The sequence below is a fragment of the Schistocerca nitens genome, chromosome 6 (genome assembly GCF_023898315.1).
Source record: "Schistocerca nitens isolate TAMUIC-IGC-003100 chromosome 6, iqSchNite1.1, whole genome shotgun sequence".
Taxonomy (NCBI): Eukaryota; Metazoa; Arthropoda; class Insecta; order Orthoptera; family Acrididae; genus Schistocerca; species Schistocerca nitens.
The window spans coordinates 751,576,366-751,596,226 of record NC_064619.1 but is presented as its reverse complement, the minus strand read 5'-3'; positions in this window follow the sequence as shown (position 1 = coordinate 751,596,226).

Genomic DNA, 19,861 nt, shown 5'->3' with positions numbered 1-19,861 from the left:
GGCTCAAGGATTTGTGGGAAGGCTTACATTACATCAATGCTGATAAAGAAAGCAGTAAACATTCCAGTAGGCTACAAGATGTGTGTATTGTTTTTATAACCACAAAATATGTTCTCTGAACCATATTTCTTCAATTTGTTATTATAAATTAAACTTTTGAATGTAATAGTGAGGATGCACATGAATATTTTATTTTACATTATATATATTATATCATTGTTACATTATTTTCTTGCAGGTAAAGTGCATATGCAAGTACAAATGTAAGGACCTCTCAAAGGAATGAAAAGAAGTATTATTTCTAGATTTGTACAAGCTTTCTGATGAACAAGAGTCATACCTGATGAGCCATGTGTTGCAGGTAGGAGACATGGACAGTATGACTGTACAGCTGAAAATAAACAACAATTGATGATGCATTACAGTGTTCCCACAGGTGATTGCCTCAGGTAGGTATATGCTAAAACATTTAAAGACATTTTCTGTCTCACAAACTGAAGAATTCAGATGCTGATTGAGCAAAAGAGGAAACGTCTTGTGACATTCAGATGGTCAGGGGAAAAATACTTCATCACATAAGCAAAAATAACATTTACAGATGAAGACTGGAGTATTGTGAAGGAACACACAAAGCCATTTCCATGCCAATAGAGACTTAAGAATAGTAGACAGTATATCCTAGGTATACTTAATACTTTCAACATTAAGTGTGTTAAGTCAAAAATAAAATTCAGATTTTATCAACATGTGTTTCAAAATTGTTTTCCAAAAGTACATTTTAGGTTGCCTAAAACAGACAGGTGCTGAGGTTGTGACCATCTCCAGTGTAAGAAAAAAGACAAGTGAAAATACCAAAAGATCAATTTAACTTCAGAACAGCACTAAGTCTGCATCAAAAGAAAGACCAGGAAGGCTGTGAGTTTGACAAATAAGTCTATAAAAGAGTCACAGCTTTCTTCAAGTGATGTATGTTTGATATCAATGGATGTAGAACAGGTTATATTCTGCCCCACACTCACACATAGCAATATGTTTTATTTGAGGTGGTTTTTAGATTATAACTTGTGTGCATATGTGGGTGATAGTGTTAAAAGTTTTGTGTGTGCAGCACAAGGGTGTCACCAGTTGGGGGGCAATCACATTGCTTCCTGTTTCTTGAAAGTTTTAAAGAGTGGATTCACAGCAAAGAAAAAGCTGCAAGTGTGTTGTGACAACTGTGTGGTCTAAAATAGTAACAGAATGGTGCTGATGGCCGCTATGTACCTTTCCCGTAATGGATATTTTTATACTATGGATATTTAACCTCCCCATTACATGTCACAGATTTGCCTTGTGGTAGGGAGTTCAGTACAATCAAAAATTGGAAAAGGAAGTGAAAACCTATGGTTCCTGAAGAAGGTCAGGAAATGGTTACATCACCCACATTGAAAAGCCTCCACACAGTTTTTAACATGCAAGGTGAAGACTTCTTTGATATGGGTGCACTAGCAGATCTGTACATCAGTACACAAAAACTAGAGCTCACCCAACTCTCGTTAATTAAAGTGAATAATTCCAGCAAAATTCTGAACAAAAATCTTCAGTGAAATTGAGGACTGGAATGGTTATTCAACCTTTAAGGAAGGTTCTACAATGCAAAATGTGACACATCTGGAGGATCTTCTTCAGTTAAACCCATCACCTTAAATAATTGTCGAAAAAAGAACCTCTGTCTATGCTTCCTTACAAGGATAAGAAATACCACATGTTTTACAGAAATGTTTGTCAGTGAGGCAATTGAGTTAAACAGACAATTGGCATTAAATTTCAAAACACTTAACTCTTCCTATTTTGTATTTGTTCTTTTGAAAGTTTTCCATTTCAGTACTAGTTATATTTCTGTCTGTCATTCAATGAAGTCATTACTAATGACAAACGAACATTACATAATATATGAGATGCATTTCTCATTTGCTGAAAAAAATACCATTTGGTACTGATACCATTTCCTAAAAACATTCCTCAGTTCTTGTTGGTCATGCTTTTCAAGTACTCTCCCAGCTGGATACAAGATACCAACATAAAAATGGTTATTGCCACTGTGTATGTATTTTTTCTCATTGAGCCTGAATAATGTGATCTAATTAGTATTCTCATAGTGTTTTGTGGTGTATGGGTAATTGTCTTGTTACGATAAGGAAATATAGTTTTGCACTATAGTAGCAACTGATGAAAAGTTTGTGAATTTTTAAGGGAATGGGCACTAACTTACTGTAGAACGTCACAAGATAGACCATATAGCACCATGAAGCAATGGTTCCACACAGGTGGTCATCTATGGGAGCAAACATGGGCTTATGCTTATATCTAGAGATTTTAATAAGTTACCCTATTTTTCACTGTTAAAATTCTCTACATATTGTCTCTGACAAGTGGAGGTCCCTGTGCAGGATACAAAATTCATAAGTGCCCTAATCCTCACTGAGACTCAAACAGTGGTCGAACAAGTGTCCTCACAGTGGTAAATGGTATTTCTCAGCTGCTAAGATAAGAAAATATACTTCTGTTTTATAGTTGCTATTACAATAAAACACAGTTTTTCTTTACAGTTGCTGTTGAAGAAAAGTTTCCTAATCATGAAGGAAACAATAAAATCTTATTGCAAAAAGTCACAAGAATAGTGTCAAGGTAGACCACATAGCCCCGGGAGATAGTGGTCCTGTGAAGTTCGTCATCTGTGGTAGGAATCATGAGTATATGTTTGTGTCTAGAGATGTTAATAAGTTACCATACTTTTTTTTCAAGTATCCTCCATTAAAAAGTAGAATCTTTCTGCTGCATACAGTATGCTTACGTGGGAGGGTTTATTACCAGTGCAAGAGTCGTCTTCCTCATTGAGTCTGAAACAGTGGCTGAGTGACTATTCTCACCAAATTTAATTGTATTTTTGTATTGAAATGGCAGGAAAATACAGTTCTTCTTTGTAGTTGCTGTTGTAAAAAAAGCTGGTTCTGCTTTATGGCTGCTAATAAAGAAAAGTTTCTTGATTTGAGTGGGTTGGAACTTACCACTGAAAGTTATATGGGCTGTGTCGAGATAAACCACACACTGAGGTACAAAAGTCATGGGATATGATATGCATATATACAGCTGGTGGTAGTATCATGCACACAAATTATAAATGGCAGTGCACTGGAGGAGATACTCAGGTGATTTTTATGAAAAAGTTCCTGGCATGTTTATTTCCGTATAACAGGACTTAACAGAGTTTTCTCTCTGACAAATAGAGGTTGGTCTGCTGTATACAAGACACCAAGTTGAACGTGGTTATCGCAACTGTGAGCATCCTGCTCCTCATCAAATATCAAACAATGGTCAGATGAATATTCACCAGAGCTTAATGGTGTTCTTACGTTATGGTGAGAAAATATAATTCTGCTATTTTAAGGAAATTTAGTTCTGCTTCATAGTTGCTGTTGTAAGAAAATATAGTTCTGCTTTATGTTGCTACTGGAGCTTTGTCAAGATAGACTGTATAGAACCAGAAGGTAGTGGTCCTGCTTAATTTATCATCTACAGAAGATAACATGGGCTAATAACTATATACAGAGATTTTAATACATTACCATTTAATATAGTGCTGATATTTAAGCACTCCCATGACCAATTAAGGTCACTGTGCTGTGAAGAAGACGCCAACTTGGGAACGGCTACTGCACATTAAGTGTCCCGTTCCTCATCAAGTGTGAGACAGTGGTCATATAACTGTTCTACAGAGCTTAATGTTGTTGTTGTGTTGTTATGACAAGAAATATAGTTCTGCTACATAGTTGCTATTGTGGAAAGTTTCTGAATTTCGAACTATACAGTAGGAAGTTAATATGCAAAGACACAAAAGCTGTGTCAAACTAGACAATATAGCACCAAGAGGCAGCTGTCCTTTATAACTACAGAAGCAATCATAAGCTAATGCTTATCTCTAGTAATTTTAATAAGTTGACGTATTTTTATTGCTTTAGTTTTGCAATTTATTGAAGAAAAGTACCTCAGTTTTGAAAGGAATAGTAGGAATTCGACAGGGAAGTCAGAAGAACTGCATCAGCATAGGTTGTATAGCACCCGGGGAGTGGTCCTGTTCACTTAGTGGTCTACTGAAGCAAGCAGTAACTTACAACATTAATTATTGCATATTTCTTTATGTATTTGTCCTGACAAATGGAGGTCTTCCTGCAGTATTCAATACACCAACTCAAGACTGGTGTTGCCTCTGTAAGCCTCCAACCGTGTTCGAATAAATATCCTCACAGAGCTTAAAGGTGTAAAAAATATTTTGGTTAAATTATTATTCTCTTGTGAAGATACAGAAATCTGTTGTGAGTTTAGCACCACTTGTTGGCTCGAGGAGCAAAGACTTTTCATAAACTTAAGTACTGTATGTGATGCTTTACAAGTCATCTGAAATCATTTGCAGAAGGCGTAGCATTCTCAAGATCAAGAACAGAGTTCGCATTGCCACTTAATTTATTTGTGTCGTGATCATGTTCGATCATGACCAGATATGAGACATAGCAACTACTAACAGAGAAACCTAAGGGACCAGACAGAGCTGGAAATTTTCTTTGCTATACTACACCACACGTTAAAAGAAATTGGATTTAAATCACAAACAAGGTAAATGGCAATGCGCCTTCTGCCTTAACTATGATGTTTCCCGACATGCAGTCAGTCCCTGGTAGCTGTATGAAAACTATAAAAACACCATTACTTCTGTTGTCATTAATAGGAGATGGATAGCATGGAAATACTTTAAGTAATAGGCAGCCACTACAGCATTTGAGAACACAATAACCAATTTAATTACCTTAGTCAGTATTGCTAACAATAGGCTCTGTACAATTTCAATTTTCTATCTTGCTGGCTGTTTCTTTAAATAAAGTCCTTTAACATATTCAATATTTCATCTTAGATGCACACATAAATTCTTACATAGCACTGAACAATAGTAATATTTTATAATAACTAATTAGTGATTGCAGACCGCGCAACATACATGTCCGCTGTCTTTAAAAAATATATCAGAGCTGTGGTAACGGAAGAGGAATACAATTCTTCAGCTGTCAAAAAATAAGAAACACAAAATATTGCTATTGATACAATTTATGAACAATGCATATTCTGCACCATGGCGCAGAAGATATTCTTTGAAATATCAGGTAATCGCTGCTCAGTGACGATGCAAGAAATTTTTACACAAATTGTATGGATCTTAAGAGCCTGCATGGTTAAATTATCGAATGTAAGTTTATTTAAGCTATTGAAACAGATACTAATATTACCCCGCCTCCCATGAGGAGGGGAGACAGTCATCCTTATGTCACTCGTAATATTAGTGGCTTTTAATATGTGTCTATTGATGAAATTGAGTAGTCACATAGTACTATACACTTGACGTTTCATAAAGTTACCATAATGGAGAAAATGTCCATTGTGAAGACCATTAGTAAAAATTATCTTTGTGCAGTTCATCTGCATCTGTGTTTTGGTCACAGGGTTTATAACATCTACAACAACATGGAAAGTATTACTATTCACAATAAATATACATTACATGGAGGTGACAGGCATTGTCGCAGAGAAAAAAAATACATATACATAGAAGCACCTATATAATCCAAAAATGCTTACAAACTATGAAATTGAAATGACATTTTCATTATTCTTTCACATGTTTTCCAAATTTTCAGTGTCTCTACAAGCTCATATGCTCGTGTTAATTTCATCGTAATATTCCTTCTTATTTTACACACCTTGTACAGTGGTTCGTGGATCACACAGTGCCGTCGAATTGTTTTTCAAGTATTGCTCATGATGAGAGTCCCTTTTCTACCACTTCAGTGAATGGAATTTGCGATTCTCCGTCAACTCATGGAATATGGAACATAAATAGAGAATACTCTGCATTAGTATTACTTAAAATTATCAGTTTATTTACAATGGGTTCAGGATTGGTAAGGATAATTTCTTTCTTTCTTTCACTTCACACTGATTTCTGCTCTTGTTTATGACAGTGGTTAAGGCAAATATCAACCTCATTCTGACCGTGACCGAAATTTATTCTAGTCGTGATTAGGGAACTGCATACCTCGTTTTGCAGTAAGTCTCATGGGGTAGCACGTCCATACGATACTCATATCCCTTTATTACTTCAGGTTTGTTGGAGAATATCTGCACTTGACTAACTAGCAAGTCAAAAGTTCACTCCTTTGATCCTTAGTCAAACCAGTTGCTCCAAAAGCTTTGTTATATAACTCAGTTTTGCAGGTAGTAAGTCAACATTTCGTCCTCACAAATATCTACAGGATTTGTTTTGTCATCTGCCCATCCGTAACTATGTGTGCCAGTGAAGTACCGCATCTTAAATAGACATTTATTAAGCACTGGTTTCAGCTTGTTGTGTAACAATGTTATTGTTACCTCCTACTGGTTCACCGCTAATCTAAAAGTCCCATTTTCAATGTCAAATTTTGCTTTTGTCAGAGAAACTCCATTCCAAGTAGGCATGGTACCGATAGGTTCTTTACTATAAGGAAATTGCACATAACAGAAACAGAGTCAATATTTACTCCAAGTTGCGCTTGCAAGATTACATGCTGTGTCATAGTTCCTATTGCTCCAGACACCCTTGTATAGGGAGTGATAAAACTTTACTCACTGAAGAAATTTGCTTGAACAAATATGAAGATAAAACATTAACATTGGCTCCCATATCAATGAAAGCAATTATGGGCATGTTGATTATTGAAATCTTGGTAGAAGCCTGAAGTTGTTCCTCCCATATGTTGTCACTGTAATTATTGTCAGTCTCTTGCAATAAGTCATCACGTAAGTCAGTGACTTTGTCATACCTTACTGCACCTATTTGAAAATGAGTTGATGGATTCTGTGCCCTATCTCATTCTGCAGCATTTTTGCGAAGGCTAAAAAATGCTGTTTCTAGTTTTCCTGATAGTGGTGGTTCTCCCTATCGGATATCGCCCTTAACTTCTCCTCCGTTTCGTGTTGGTGTTGTGACTGTGGCACGAAGGGTGGTGGACAAGGATCTTGTCCTGTGTACGATCCACTCTGCGCATAATAGATTTGTGCAGTCTTTTGCCATTTCGGCTTCGGAGTTCCTGCATAATCATTTGAGTGATCGGAAAAATTTATATTTGTCGGAAGTCGGACTGTGTTCTGGGCCATGTAGTGTACTGTGTTGTCATTATTAGCAAAATTTAGTTGTCCTCCACTCATCCCATGCCATTTATTTGATTTCCACTCACGCTTCATGTTAAAGGCTGGTCCGTTCTGATAATTTCCTTGCTGTGGTTGTTTGTTTCCATGCTGATTTTGTGGATAATTGTGTGTTGAGTTTCCGTACTGTGGCTGTTGTGTACTATCCATTGAATTGTACCGTTTTTTATTATTATCCTTCGGTCAAAACTGTCCATTTCCATACGACACCTGTTGATTTTTGTAGCTGCCGGACGGTTGGCAGTAAGCGTCGCTACCGCGCGCTCTTTCCTCATTGCCATTGTTGACCGCGTAACCTCCACTGTTTCGCCTGCTTACTGCATTCGGAGTGCTACCAACATTTGCTACCGTGTCTTCGTAAATCAAATCCAATGAGTCCAATATGGAAAGAAATGCTTTGGTATCATCCTCGGAAACATTAACTAATTCCTCCCTTGTAGAGAGGGGCAATTTAGTTTTCAAAATCATGATCGCATCTCTATTAGTAATTGGCGAGTCCCTGAATTTGTTTTTTCCTAAATATTTTTTGAAATATCTTCTGAGACTGTCGTGTTTCGAATTGAACATTTCAGCATTGAACACTTCTTTTCTTAAGTGCTGTTGAACACCATCACTCCAAAATTTGTTCAGAAACATCCGCTCGAATTCATTATAGGTCCCACTTGTGAGTCATTTCTATTCCCCATCCCCTGTTCTATACTGTGTTACAAACTGTATTCTTTTCTTGTCTATCCAACTGTTGGGAAATACTCCAGGGAAGTCTCGCAAAAATACGATCAGATGTATGTTATGTTTTTGTGGGTGAAAGGTTGGAAATGTTTTGTGTTTCAATACACTTTCTTCCTGCATTTGGGTTATTATTCGCTACCCATCAGGTGTGAGGAACTTTCCACTTTGTTCTTTAGTGTCTGCACCTCTTCAATGACCTGCTGCTTCCATTGAGGAAGGTCTTGTGCCAAAGTTCGCCTTATCTGTCCTAGCTCAGATAACACTGTCTCCCGATTTTCCTGGTTCTGCCAAAAGATCATAAGTACCTTCCCTTACCACTTCCTTCAATTCTGTCTTTACCTTTATTTCTATCAGATGGTCTTTGGTTTTTATCCACTCTGTGTAGTGGTCGGATAACGCTTCGGTGTGAGTCTTTGCCATAATTTTTACCTGCTCCTCTATGTCAAGTGATTCCACTTGTTTCGTCAAATCATCTATCTCCTTTCCCATATTAGTGACAGCCAGTTTCACAGCGCTGACCTCCTTTGACATGGTATCACAATTACCCTTCAATGCTACAGTTTCGCTGTGGTATGCTTCTACTGTGGCATTAATTTCATCCTTGGCGGCTTCTAGAGCTGCATCAAATTTACTAGATGCCTGCTTGATCTCAGCCTCAACCTGTTTACGGATCTCAGTTTTTACTGCTTCGATTTGCCCACTTATTTCCAACTTGATCTCGCCCAATTGGGTATTCAGACCAGTTTTCAAGTCGGTAGTTATTTCAATTCTTACTATGTCAAATTTTCCATTTACCACTTCAAATTTTTCATTTACTGCATCAAATTGTTTATTTAAATTGGTAAAAGCTCGCATAAGTTCTTTTTTGTTTTCTTCCTCTTGTTCAGCTCTCTCTCTTGCCTTTCGCTCCTTTTCTAACTGAAATTGTTCCTTTTCCTGATTTTTCTTTTCCTTTTCTAACCGCAATTTTTTCTTTCCCTATCATTATTTGCCATCCAATTTTGGATTTGAAGGAGCATTGCATTCGTATCTACAGTTGGGTTGCTACAAGGGGGAATCATTTCAATTGTTTGGTCTGTGTCAATCATACCACCGGCGTTAGCCTCCACCTCCACTTGCATGTTAATTGCACATGAGCGCAAGGAATACTGAGAGCTGTTCATATCGTCACTAACACCTGCTGTCGGGGTTAAAGTATCATTATTACTGCAGTATACTACAAGCGCACACTACGAACATTGTCAGAGTTACTGGAGAAATACATAGCGTAGTGGTACCAATGGTCACTACTAAAGGTTGATACAAGATAAGTAAAACTTTGAATGGTTCTTAAAAAACAGACCTGATCAAATTTTACAGAAAGTTACATGTACATATAGAGGAGTAAAAACTGCCACCACTGTTGACGTGAGAGTTCCCATAATGCTGTAGCTAAAAGACAGCTTTTGTATGTAGTGTTTGACAATTCAGTATGGTACTTTTCCAGTAATGGGAAATAAAAATGTCATGTCGCCTGTGCGTAAGAGCCTATTTCATATTACAGTTAGTGACCCACGTGTGCACCTGTTTCACATTAAAAAGTGTTGTTTTAAGCATGTTCGATCAGAAGTGAAACAACCCTTTTAATGTAAAACATTGTAACATTAGACAGATGCATTTGTACATGTGTCATGTTAATTTCCTGTTACTGGAAAATGACTGACAATTCTAGCTACATTGTATGTAGGGTTTATTTGCTGCATCTGTGAGATTAGTAATGTTTACAGGGCTCTCTTGTCTCTTTTTATAGCAACATATGAGGGCCTGGCACTCAGTTACGTTTCACAAAATACTCAAACTTACTACTTGCTCTGATTTGTTATGGAAGTCAGTTTCTAAAGCATATGACACCATCACATTTTTGTGTCTTTCTTTGCAGGCTCAGCTTGGCTGTATGTTTCAATTGTAGGATTTTTCTGACAGTCTGGAGTGAGGCTAGAGAGAAAACTATTGTTAAGACCATAACTCTAGTAATGTGTTTCCAAAATGTTAATAGCTCCTGCCAATGTTCTCTCTGTCTATCTGTCGCTTCTTGTTTCAACACCATGCGTGTGTGTGTGTGTTCTTTTTTGGTAAAGTACTACCATGTGTTCCTATCATGAGAAACCTCTTGTAAAATCTCCTCCTTGCTGTCGTAGAGATCTTATAAAATAAAAATGTTGGTGAAGGCTTGGGACATGGCTGATTAATTTTGTCAACAAGAAAGTCTGTTTAATACATAAATTGTGTTCCCAAATAAGTTGCTCCTCACTACTGCCTATATATGTGAAAAATGTTATGATTCCACACACAAATAACTTTCCAGTGGTGAATGTCTCTACCATCTTTCATGTCACCTACTATACAATAAGTGACATTGAATGCCTTGCGTCTTATCCAACAACTCGTATTGAATGACTACATCTAAAAGCTATTCCCTAACCATTCCATCTCGTGGATCACACACACGTTGATATTGTTTAATTATCCCTCACTGTGCAGCTGGCTAGTAGTATTCATCACAACATAAAAATTAATATATTCCCCCAGAGACAGGAATTAGATATGAACCAATAAAACATCATGCAAAGATATTGCTGAAATCTGTACTCTGTTAAGTTTTACTAATTCCCTAACAACAAATGATGTAAAATGTCACCACAAGAAGTAATGCACTCCCTTTTGTACTGTTAGATACACTGGTTTCCAAGACATAAATGACAAGTCCGCCCAAGTGAAATAATGTAAATACACTTTTTCCACAAAGGGAATGAGTCCTTACTAGCTTTTACCTTGAACTCTAACAAACTGGCAACCAACCCAGTAACTGTGGATGATGTGTGCTCCATCTCTTGGAAATTTGTAGAACTTTATAAATTGGCACTCATACATTTAATTTAAAAATAGGGTCGATGGAAATAAAAATCCAATCACTAAACAACACCTCTTTGTATTGAGTGTCAGGCAAAACATAGGAAAGTCATATATATATATATATATATATATATATATATATATATATATATATATATATATATATATATATATATATATCATCTAGCAAATTAACTTGCATTGCTTTTTGCCATGGTTTTTGTGGTACCAACAGATCTGTCACTGTTCTGTACTCCATTGGCATGGGGATTCATGCTTGGAAAGGAATAATTTCACATTCCTAGGTTCTTTTTGTGCTCCTTAATCTGAATCTGTATTAAATTTTCATTACATTGTTTTCCTTGTCTTACAAAGAAACTGAGACACATTGCAAATTGTCTTGTCTGTGAAGTAAAACTTGGAGTGGTCATGGTGTCACTTGATTTTTCTAGTGAAGTCAATGGGAATTATTAGATTCTGTAAGCTTATATGGATTTGGTTTATGAAGCTAAGTGGTACTTAATACTTAAAATTTGCCATGAACCTGTTACGGTGTCATAATAGGCACATCCCAGGTGGCAGATAAAGGGGTCCTCACCAGCTTGCTGGCAGGTGTCAGTGAAATAAAATAGCTCTCGTGGACCAACCACACATCCCATCAATCTCACTTTTTACCATCTATAATTCACCCATCACTTTTCCAGATCCATCTGGAATTGTAAACCCTGACCTTGGTCAGACACTTTATCATTGATCAGACAATCAAACAAATATGAGGAGTCTTCTATTGGAAGAATCCACTGGTTTAGACAGTCACGACGAGATTATCCAGGTGGAGACACCATTCGGATACAGTGGGTTGTCACATAGCACTGAATGAACAAACAAACATGCAACATATTCCACATAAGAAGGTGCTAAAATTTAACAAACGAGGAAGATTTTTGTATTTTGCAACAGTAAATATTAATTCTTTAAGCAAATTTGGTAAACTGAAACAGTTAACAGATGTCTTATATCACAGTCCTTCAAGGGTTATGCAATACTGACCAGGACCCAATTGAATCAGGAGGATATCGACTTTATAAGGGACCACCAGGAGAAAAGGTAATAGAAAATGTTCCTAAATGTGGGTTTCTTGGTACATAATAGAATATTGGATTCCACTGAGGATTTTTCATCCAATTCCTCAGGAATGGTATTGTTAACAATGAAGGTGGAAAACAAAAGATGCACACTGATAAATATTCATGCTCCAGCTAATGTTAAAAATAGAACTGACAAGAATGGAATGGAAAAATTCAGGGATGAACTTGATCAACTAGTAAGGACCATACCGGATACTAACATTAAAATTCTGCTTGGAGGCTGTAATGCGAAGTAGGACGAGAGAAGAAATTTCGAGATGTGGTGGGGTGATGGCCTGCACATAGACTTAGAAACAAGAATGGGGAGCAGTTAATTGAATTTTGTACTACAAACGGATTGGTTTTGAAGACGACAAGGTTTAAGAGAAGACCACATAAGTTAATGACATGGAAATACCCTAATGTCAAAGTAGGAGAGTTCCAGATAGATCATGCAGCCTTGGATCAGAAATTCCATGAGAAAATCTATAATGTTAAAGTGCTGCATGGCATCAATGTTCATGCCACTGCATTTCAAAAATTAAAATCAATCTGACACCTAAAAGAAAAAGCAAACCTCAAAAGTTAGATACAATGAGAATATATTGTAACCGCTCTTTAGAGAGTGGGTATTCAGAAACGAATATTAGATTAAATTCTGTAATACGAAATGATCCAAGAACCAAAAAAAAGGTAGTTGTATTTCAAAGTAATAGTTAGTTAAAATTTCACAAAGAGTAGATATTTGAAATAGAGTAACACAAAGTAGTACAAATGGAATCCAAGGAAGACATAACAGAGCTGTGTTTTGTTTTGAATATAATAATATAAACCAATACCCAGCATTGTTAGCTCTCTTGAGTCTTTGTTTTCAATGGTGCATTTTCGCAGTCTTCTGTGGTAGTCGGAAGTTAGGAATTATAAGCCTAATTAATATCATTCTGATAACTGGATTAGACATTGGAGTGTGGGATAATAGATTATTTTGAGATATTGGGACAGAAAATAGTTGGCTCTTATCATACTAATATCTCTGCTGATCGTTGTCAAGGCGATTCTGCTAATAAATGAGACGTGACATATAGTGCCCATGACAAGACCAAATATGTGCTGAACAGACATTGAAAGAACTCAGACTTATAATTAACATCGTGTCATGAGAATTAAGAAGCTTAGACACTGTAAAGCCAGAGACATATTTATGATTTATCAGATATTAATGGTAAAGGTCAGTTTCATGAGAAATCATATATTAGGTAATAGGAACATGAAGGAATGTGGTACGGACTAACTGTTATTATACCGAAACGATACACACTAGGATCAACTCCTTCGTCATTCATTCCCCAGTGCCATCTCTCATTAATTTAAGAAGTGAATTGTGTCAACGAAACAGAATATATACAAGACTTTCTCCATGTTTTCTAAATCCCAAAAATATCTGAATATTCAAAGGTTACTGAGAAAAGCTTATCAACCTGTTACAAACAGGTAATAGGATATTGACTATGAAGGTATTGAGGGAGTATAGTATAGTTGTAGGTAAACAACTAGAATTCACTCCGATACAGATTTATTCACACTTAGCTTCTACACAGATACAAGTCCGGAGGCTAACTGCCGTTAGCGTCCAACATCCTGCCCCCAAAGCCCTCTCCTCAAAGATAGCACACTTACGCACAGAACAAATATCGATATTTATGGCACTCTACGCCACATAGCCCGCCCCCCCTCCTGCCCAGTATGGAGTACGTCCCTGTGAATGGGGGGGGGGGGGGGGTTTGGAAGGTAACGCACAGTTCTTCTGCGTCAGGTGGAAGCGGTCGACTGGTAGGAGACCGGGGGGTGAAACCAGGTACGTCGACGGACGGTGAAGTCAGCAAGCGACGCCGGCGGCTGAAGACGACGTCCCGTCCTGGAGTGGAGGTGTAGCACTTCGTCAGCCGGCAGGCGGAGAATCACCTTGCCAGAAGGCCTAACAAAGGCACGCAAATTGCCACATGGTGCACTTCTGCTCAATTTAAAGCGGCGCACCACACGAGATTCCGCACTTCCTCCCTCAGTATTGTCACACGCGAGTACCACACACACCGTATCGCCATCTACGACAACAGATAATTTATGTATGTCATCAGGGTGCACATGTGTTGTGAATTCTTGGATGGCACCTGTACGAGAAATGGTAGGGAGGCAGGGAGGTGTGGGAAAGCCATGGCAGGGGGAAGCATCTGCTAAGAGGGGGGTGGCAGGTGCACTGGACTGCGCAGGAGACAACCCCGGGCGATCAGCTGACAGACGAGCGAGCGTGACCGAAGGCAACGAGGAGCCAGCGTGGATTGAACAGCGTGACAAAGAGCTGTCACACGAAGATGGTAACACAATGGTAGAATCCGAGTGGTTGGCAGTTTGACTGCGAGGGCTGTGAGGAGTGAAGCCCCAAAAAGATTGGCCACTCGAATTACATGAACGCAGAGAAGGAGCAGTGCTCGGCAGAGAAGCACGCTGTGGAGAATTAATACCCAAATGCATGGTGTGGGAAGATGGATGGCCGCTCGAAGCAGGAGTGGGAGAAATAGGGGCAGAATCAGGGAGGTTCACCTGAGGCTCAATGAAAGCTGGTTTCACTCTGTTGAGTGAGACCATGGTTACAGAGTCTTTTATGAGGAGATCCATGTTGTTCTCAGAGCGTTTGACGACCTTGTAAGGACCTGTGTAGGGCGACTGAAGGGGCGCTTTGACTGAGTCGTCTCTGAGAAACACGTACTCACAAGAGTCTAGCGTGCGCGGTACGTACACGCGCGGAGGTGTATGAGCAGCCGGAGGTGGCGGCTGAATTTTGCTGCAGTGCAAGCGCACCCGCTCGAGAAGTGAAGGTAGTTCAGAGGGCCATGGAAGTGGGGTCGGAGTGACTAATTCTCCAGGCAAAACCAGAGGTTGGCCATACACAAACTCGGCTACGGAACCCTTGAGGTCTTTCTTGAAAGTCACACGAAGGCCAAGGAGCACGAAGGGCAGTGCCTCTGTCCATAGTGAGTCATGGCAACGCAGGGCAGACTTTAAGGTGCGATGCCATCGCTCGACAAGCCCATTGCTTTGGGGGTGGTATGCAGAAGTATGAATTTTGACAATACCACACATTTTACATAAGTCAGAGAAAACTGAAGACTCGAATTGTCACTGGTGACCCCGACGTGATTTGAACACGCAACCTTCTGACTCCAGATCAGAAGGTTGCGTGTTCAAATCACGTCGGGGTCACCAGTGAGGGAATATAGTATAGTTGTAGGTAAACAACTAGAATTCTCTCATATACAGATTTATTCACACTTAGCTTCTACACAGATACAAGTCCGGAGGCTAACTGCCGTTAGCGTCCAACATCCTGCCCCAAAGCCCTCTCCTCAAAGATAGCACACTTGCGCATAGAACAAATATCGATATTTATGGCGCTCTACGCCACAGTATCTAAATCAAATTATCTGGGAAACAAAAATTAGAAAAAATATACTGGAGCCCAATTGCTTTGTTATTCCCGAGTAATAAATAAAATCACTGTCTTTGGATCCATGGTGGTTGACAGTGTATGAAATATCTCTGGAAATAGAAAACGAGATCAATTTTCAACTTCTAGTTCATACAATTAGATTCACAACGTGATTCAGAGATGTTTTATGCCCAACCCACATGGCAGGGAATGGTTCTTAACTAGCCGGGACAATATATACACAAACTTTTGAGATCAGGTCTGTTGCTGGGGTGAGGGTGGGGAGGTGGGGGGAGGGGGGGGAGGGGGGGAAACGGCAAAGCAATATCTGTGCAGTTGCAGTGACGGTAGGTGAACAGGCATAATATGACACTAGTTGTATTATTAATAATGAGATATATTATGAGAGATCAAGACTACCTTAAGTTACAATCTAGTAGCCGCTGTCAATTAAAAGCCTTGGCTGAAGAAGTAGCTCCTGTGCGGAATCACAGGAAACATGCTTGGTGAAATGAGGGACGCAATGTAGCAATTCAACATAGACATTAGGCCTGGTTTAATGATCAATGAAACAGAACTGAAAGCTCCAGGAAGTAATTAATAAACGGTAGACGATCAACTGCCAAAGAAATTAGAAGCGTCAAAAATCTATTGAGGATGCTTTCAGTCACCACAAGATAAGAGATTACTATCAGAGATTCAAACAGTACCAGTCGAAATACACTCCACCTACTCTTATGATGAAGGATACAAACAGAAAGGTAGCCCATAACAATTATGACAGTTCAATGATATTGGCTAAATATTTCAAACAGGTACTAAACAGTGTGGAACCTGAACATCATTTGGAATTTGACCCCTATCAAAGAAACAAAACACATTTAGAAAGAGTTATACCACCACATCCAGCTGAAGTACAAGCAGCAGTTAACTCACTTCAGAATTATAAAGCAGCATGTGGCAGAACTTTGGAAATATGGAAATGTACAAACTATTCTGAACTTACACAAACATCTTACTGACCTTTGGAATACTGAGAAGTTACCAGGGGAATGGAATCTTGCAATAATCCACCCACTACACAAAAAAGGAGATAGCTCAGATCCAAATAATTATAGGGGTGTATCCCTGCTGGATATTACTTGTAAAATTTTTCCCAACATTCTGTATTTGAGAATTCATGAACAGCTTGATGGTGAAATAGGCGAATATCAAGGAGGCTTTCGTCCAGGACAAAGCTGTCCTGATCAAATTATTAGTCTCAAATGGATAAGGAAACATCAAAGAGTCAGGAACAAGAAGCTAGTGATCACTTCTGTTGATTTTAAAAAAGCCTACAGTAGTATCCATTGTGAATCTCTACTGTCAATTCTTAAAGAATTTTTCTTATGTCAGGAACTTGTCAACCTCGTTGCAGTCACCCTAAGCTATAGTACAGTTCAGAAATGAATTCTCTGAACCTTTTGAGATTCATACAGGCCTTTGAGAAGGCGATGGTTGTCTCCATTATTGTTCAATTGTGTGCTGGAGAAAATCATCTGTGAATGGAACAAGATATGTCCACCATCTGTTAAGATTGGAAGAAAGACTTGACTTAACTGCCTTGCATTTGCAGATGATTTGGCGCTGTCAGCAAACAATATTGATGAAGTAAAGGTTCAGATAGAACAACTAGAACAATTAGCGGCAATGGCCGGATTGCAAATTTTGTTTGAGAAAATAGAAATGATGCCCAGCTTCCCAGTTGACACATCCCATATCATACTCCAAAATGATCAAAATATTAAAGTAGTAAAAAAGTTTAAATATCTTGGTGAGATTATTACCTAGAATGCTAATGAAAGAGCATCAATAGATAGTAGAACATTAGAAGTACAGTGAGCGCAGATAACCATATGGCCAACCTAAAAAAAACGATCTCCCTCAATAAATGTTAAATTTCGACATTACTCCTCCATCACTAAACCGGAAGCAACATATGCAAGTGAAACACTATTCAAACTAAATACCCAAGGAATGACTGACAAATTGCAGAAAGTTGTACAGAGAATACTCTGAACAATTATCAGTAAAAAACATCAAGTTAATGCGTAGTGGAGGAAGTGAATCCAATATGGATACAGTGCGGAAAAGAAGTATTGAAATTTTTGGCCACATATCTCGCCCACCAAATACTAGAATCCTGAAGCAAATTTTTGACTACTTCTGGAACAGTAAAACCACAAACATCTGGTTTCAAGAAGTATCAGGAGATCTGGACGAATTGAATGTCACACCAAATTCAACACAGAGAAGAGAAACTGCTTCTGAAGAACAAATGCACACGACTGATATTCAAACCATCAGAATGGAAGAAGTATGTCATATCTGCAGAAGAACAAGCAGCCAGACCACAGCGAACGAAGAAATTTTGGGAAACGAAGAAACTGATGAATGCTAAGACCTAAACTTAATCACTGTAGACTCTGTTGTATTAAGTTTGATTTTAGTGCTCCAATGTTGGCATAATCTATCTAAATTAATAAATTTAAAATTTGATAATCTTGTAATGGTTGAATACATAATAAGACATTTTTGTGTACTTGTTACTAAATACATAGGATTTTTGTGTAAATGAACTCTTAAAAACTACAAAATGTATTTGTATCCGTAAACAATGTGGCATGTCTCACATAAATTGTGCAGATGAGCAGTGTAACGTCTGAAGACACGAGAACATATCAGTACATATGTTATGGATGTGTACAATGTTCTTAATGAAAACTGTAATCATATTGTTTGCCTAATAAAACCATATTTTGATTCTTTTTCTGCTTTTATTTCTAAATACTTTGTAATATAGATGGCATAAGTTATTACATTCTTATTGAAGGTAATATTTTGCAGATGTGCAAATTGTGGAAAAATATGAAGGATGAGATGAATTGGAGAAAGCGTTAATTTGTTGAAAACTGACTTTCTGAGCCTAAAGGTGTGTACAAAATACAGATTCGGCATCTTTAAATGTCAAACCATGTAGGTCATGTCATCCATCATCTCAGATTTTCATGACACTTTGCACACTTGCCTATACTTATAACAACATCTGTAAAATCTTTTTGCTCTCAGACTAAAAGATTTTTTTATATTTAATTTTAATGTAGTGATATTTCTGATAACTGGGCTCTGCAAGAATGTCAATGCAAAATTGTACTTATCTACATAAATGCCCATAACTCATGTTTATGAAGCTTTCGATTTGGAATCTTTTTCATAAGTTAAGAGAAGTACATACTTAACAGACATATAATTATTTAAGCAGTAAAGTTACAAAGAACAATACAAAACAATTTAATGTGTGTCACTTTCCAATTTCCAGAAAAAGTACAGACACATTGAATAATGCATATATCATGTTTCTCCAACCTGGTGTGAACTTATAACTGATCTTAAATAATTCTCAAGACAGTAGACATTGCAATAAAACAAAATTATTAATGGGTTTTTCGAACAGATACACAAAAAAATGTGTAATCACGATACTTTATCTTGTGAAGGGGAAAAAATATTATTATAATTCTAAGTAAGATCATATACTTGACACCCACTGCTTTAGATTTTCACAGAACTTTTTCTACATGTTACTCTGCATGCCATTAGCCAGTGCAAAATTTCTCTACATGCTCCATGTAGTTTGAAGGGAAAAAATGGAATTTTTTTTATAAATGTAAATGCCGCAGCTGAAGTTTGTCATTTGGATTGCATTATTCCAAATAATAATAATAACAATAACAATAACAGAAACATTATTTTCTACACATCACTGTCATATTGTCCCAGATGTGACAGAAGGAATGTACCTTTATTGGAAAAAATTAATACCTGTTCTTGACTTGTGGGAATATAGAAAATCAACTTAAGTTGTTCTGGTCAAAACAATGATTCTTGAATATGTAAAACACTTTCTGACAGTTGATACAAGATTTATTTTTATTGAAAGTATGGTATTTTTTTTTTTAAAAAAAAGAAAAAAGCAGTAGCACCTGAGTTTCGACAGATATTGGATATGCATTTAACGTATATTACATCATTGTTCAGAAGATCATTCAAATCAGATTATGTAAACTGACAATCTATAGCAAGGGTGCCTCATGAAAACACAGAGCCAAAAGATATACATTTAATTGAAACATTTTCATTACATAGGTTAACTTTATTTATGGTGTCAAATTAGCATCTTTAAACAACAATTATTCTAGCCACAATAATGTTAATTTAAAATGTACATGCTCAGCAGTGAAGACCCCTGAAATCATCAATGAAACTTCTTAAGAGCATCTCTGGCTTTTTCCCACTGTGACGAATTATATTCTGTTAGCTT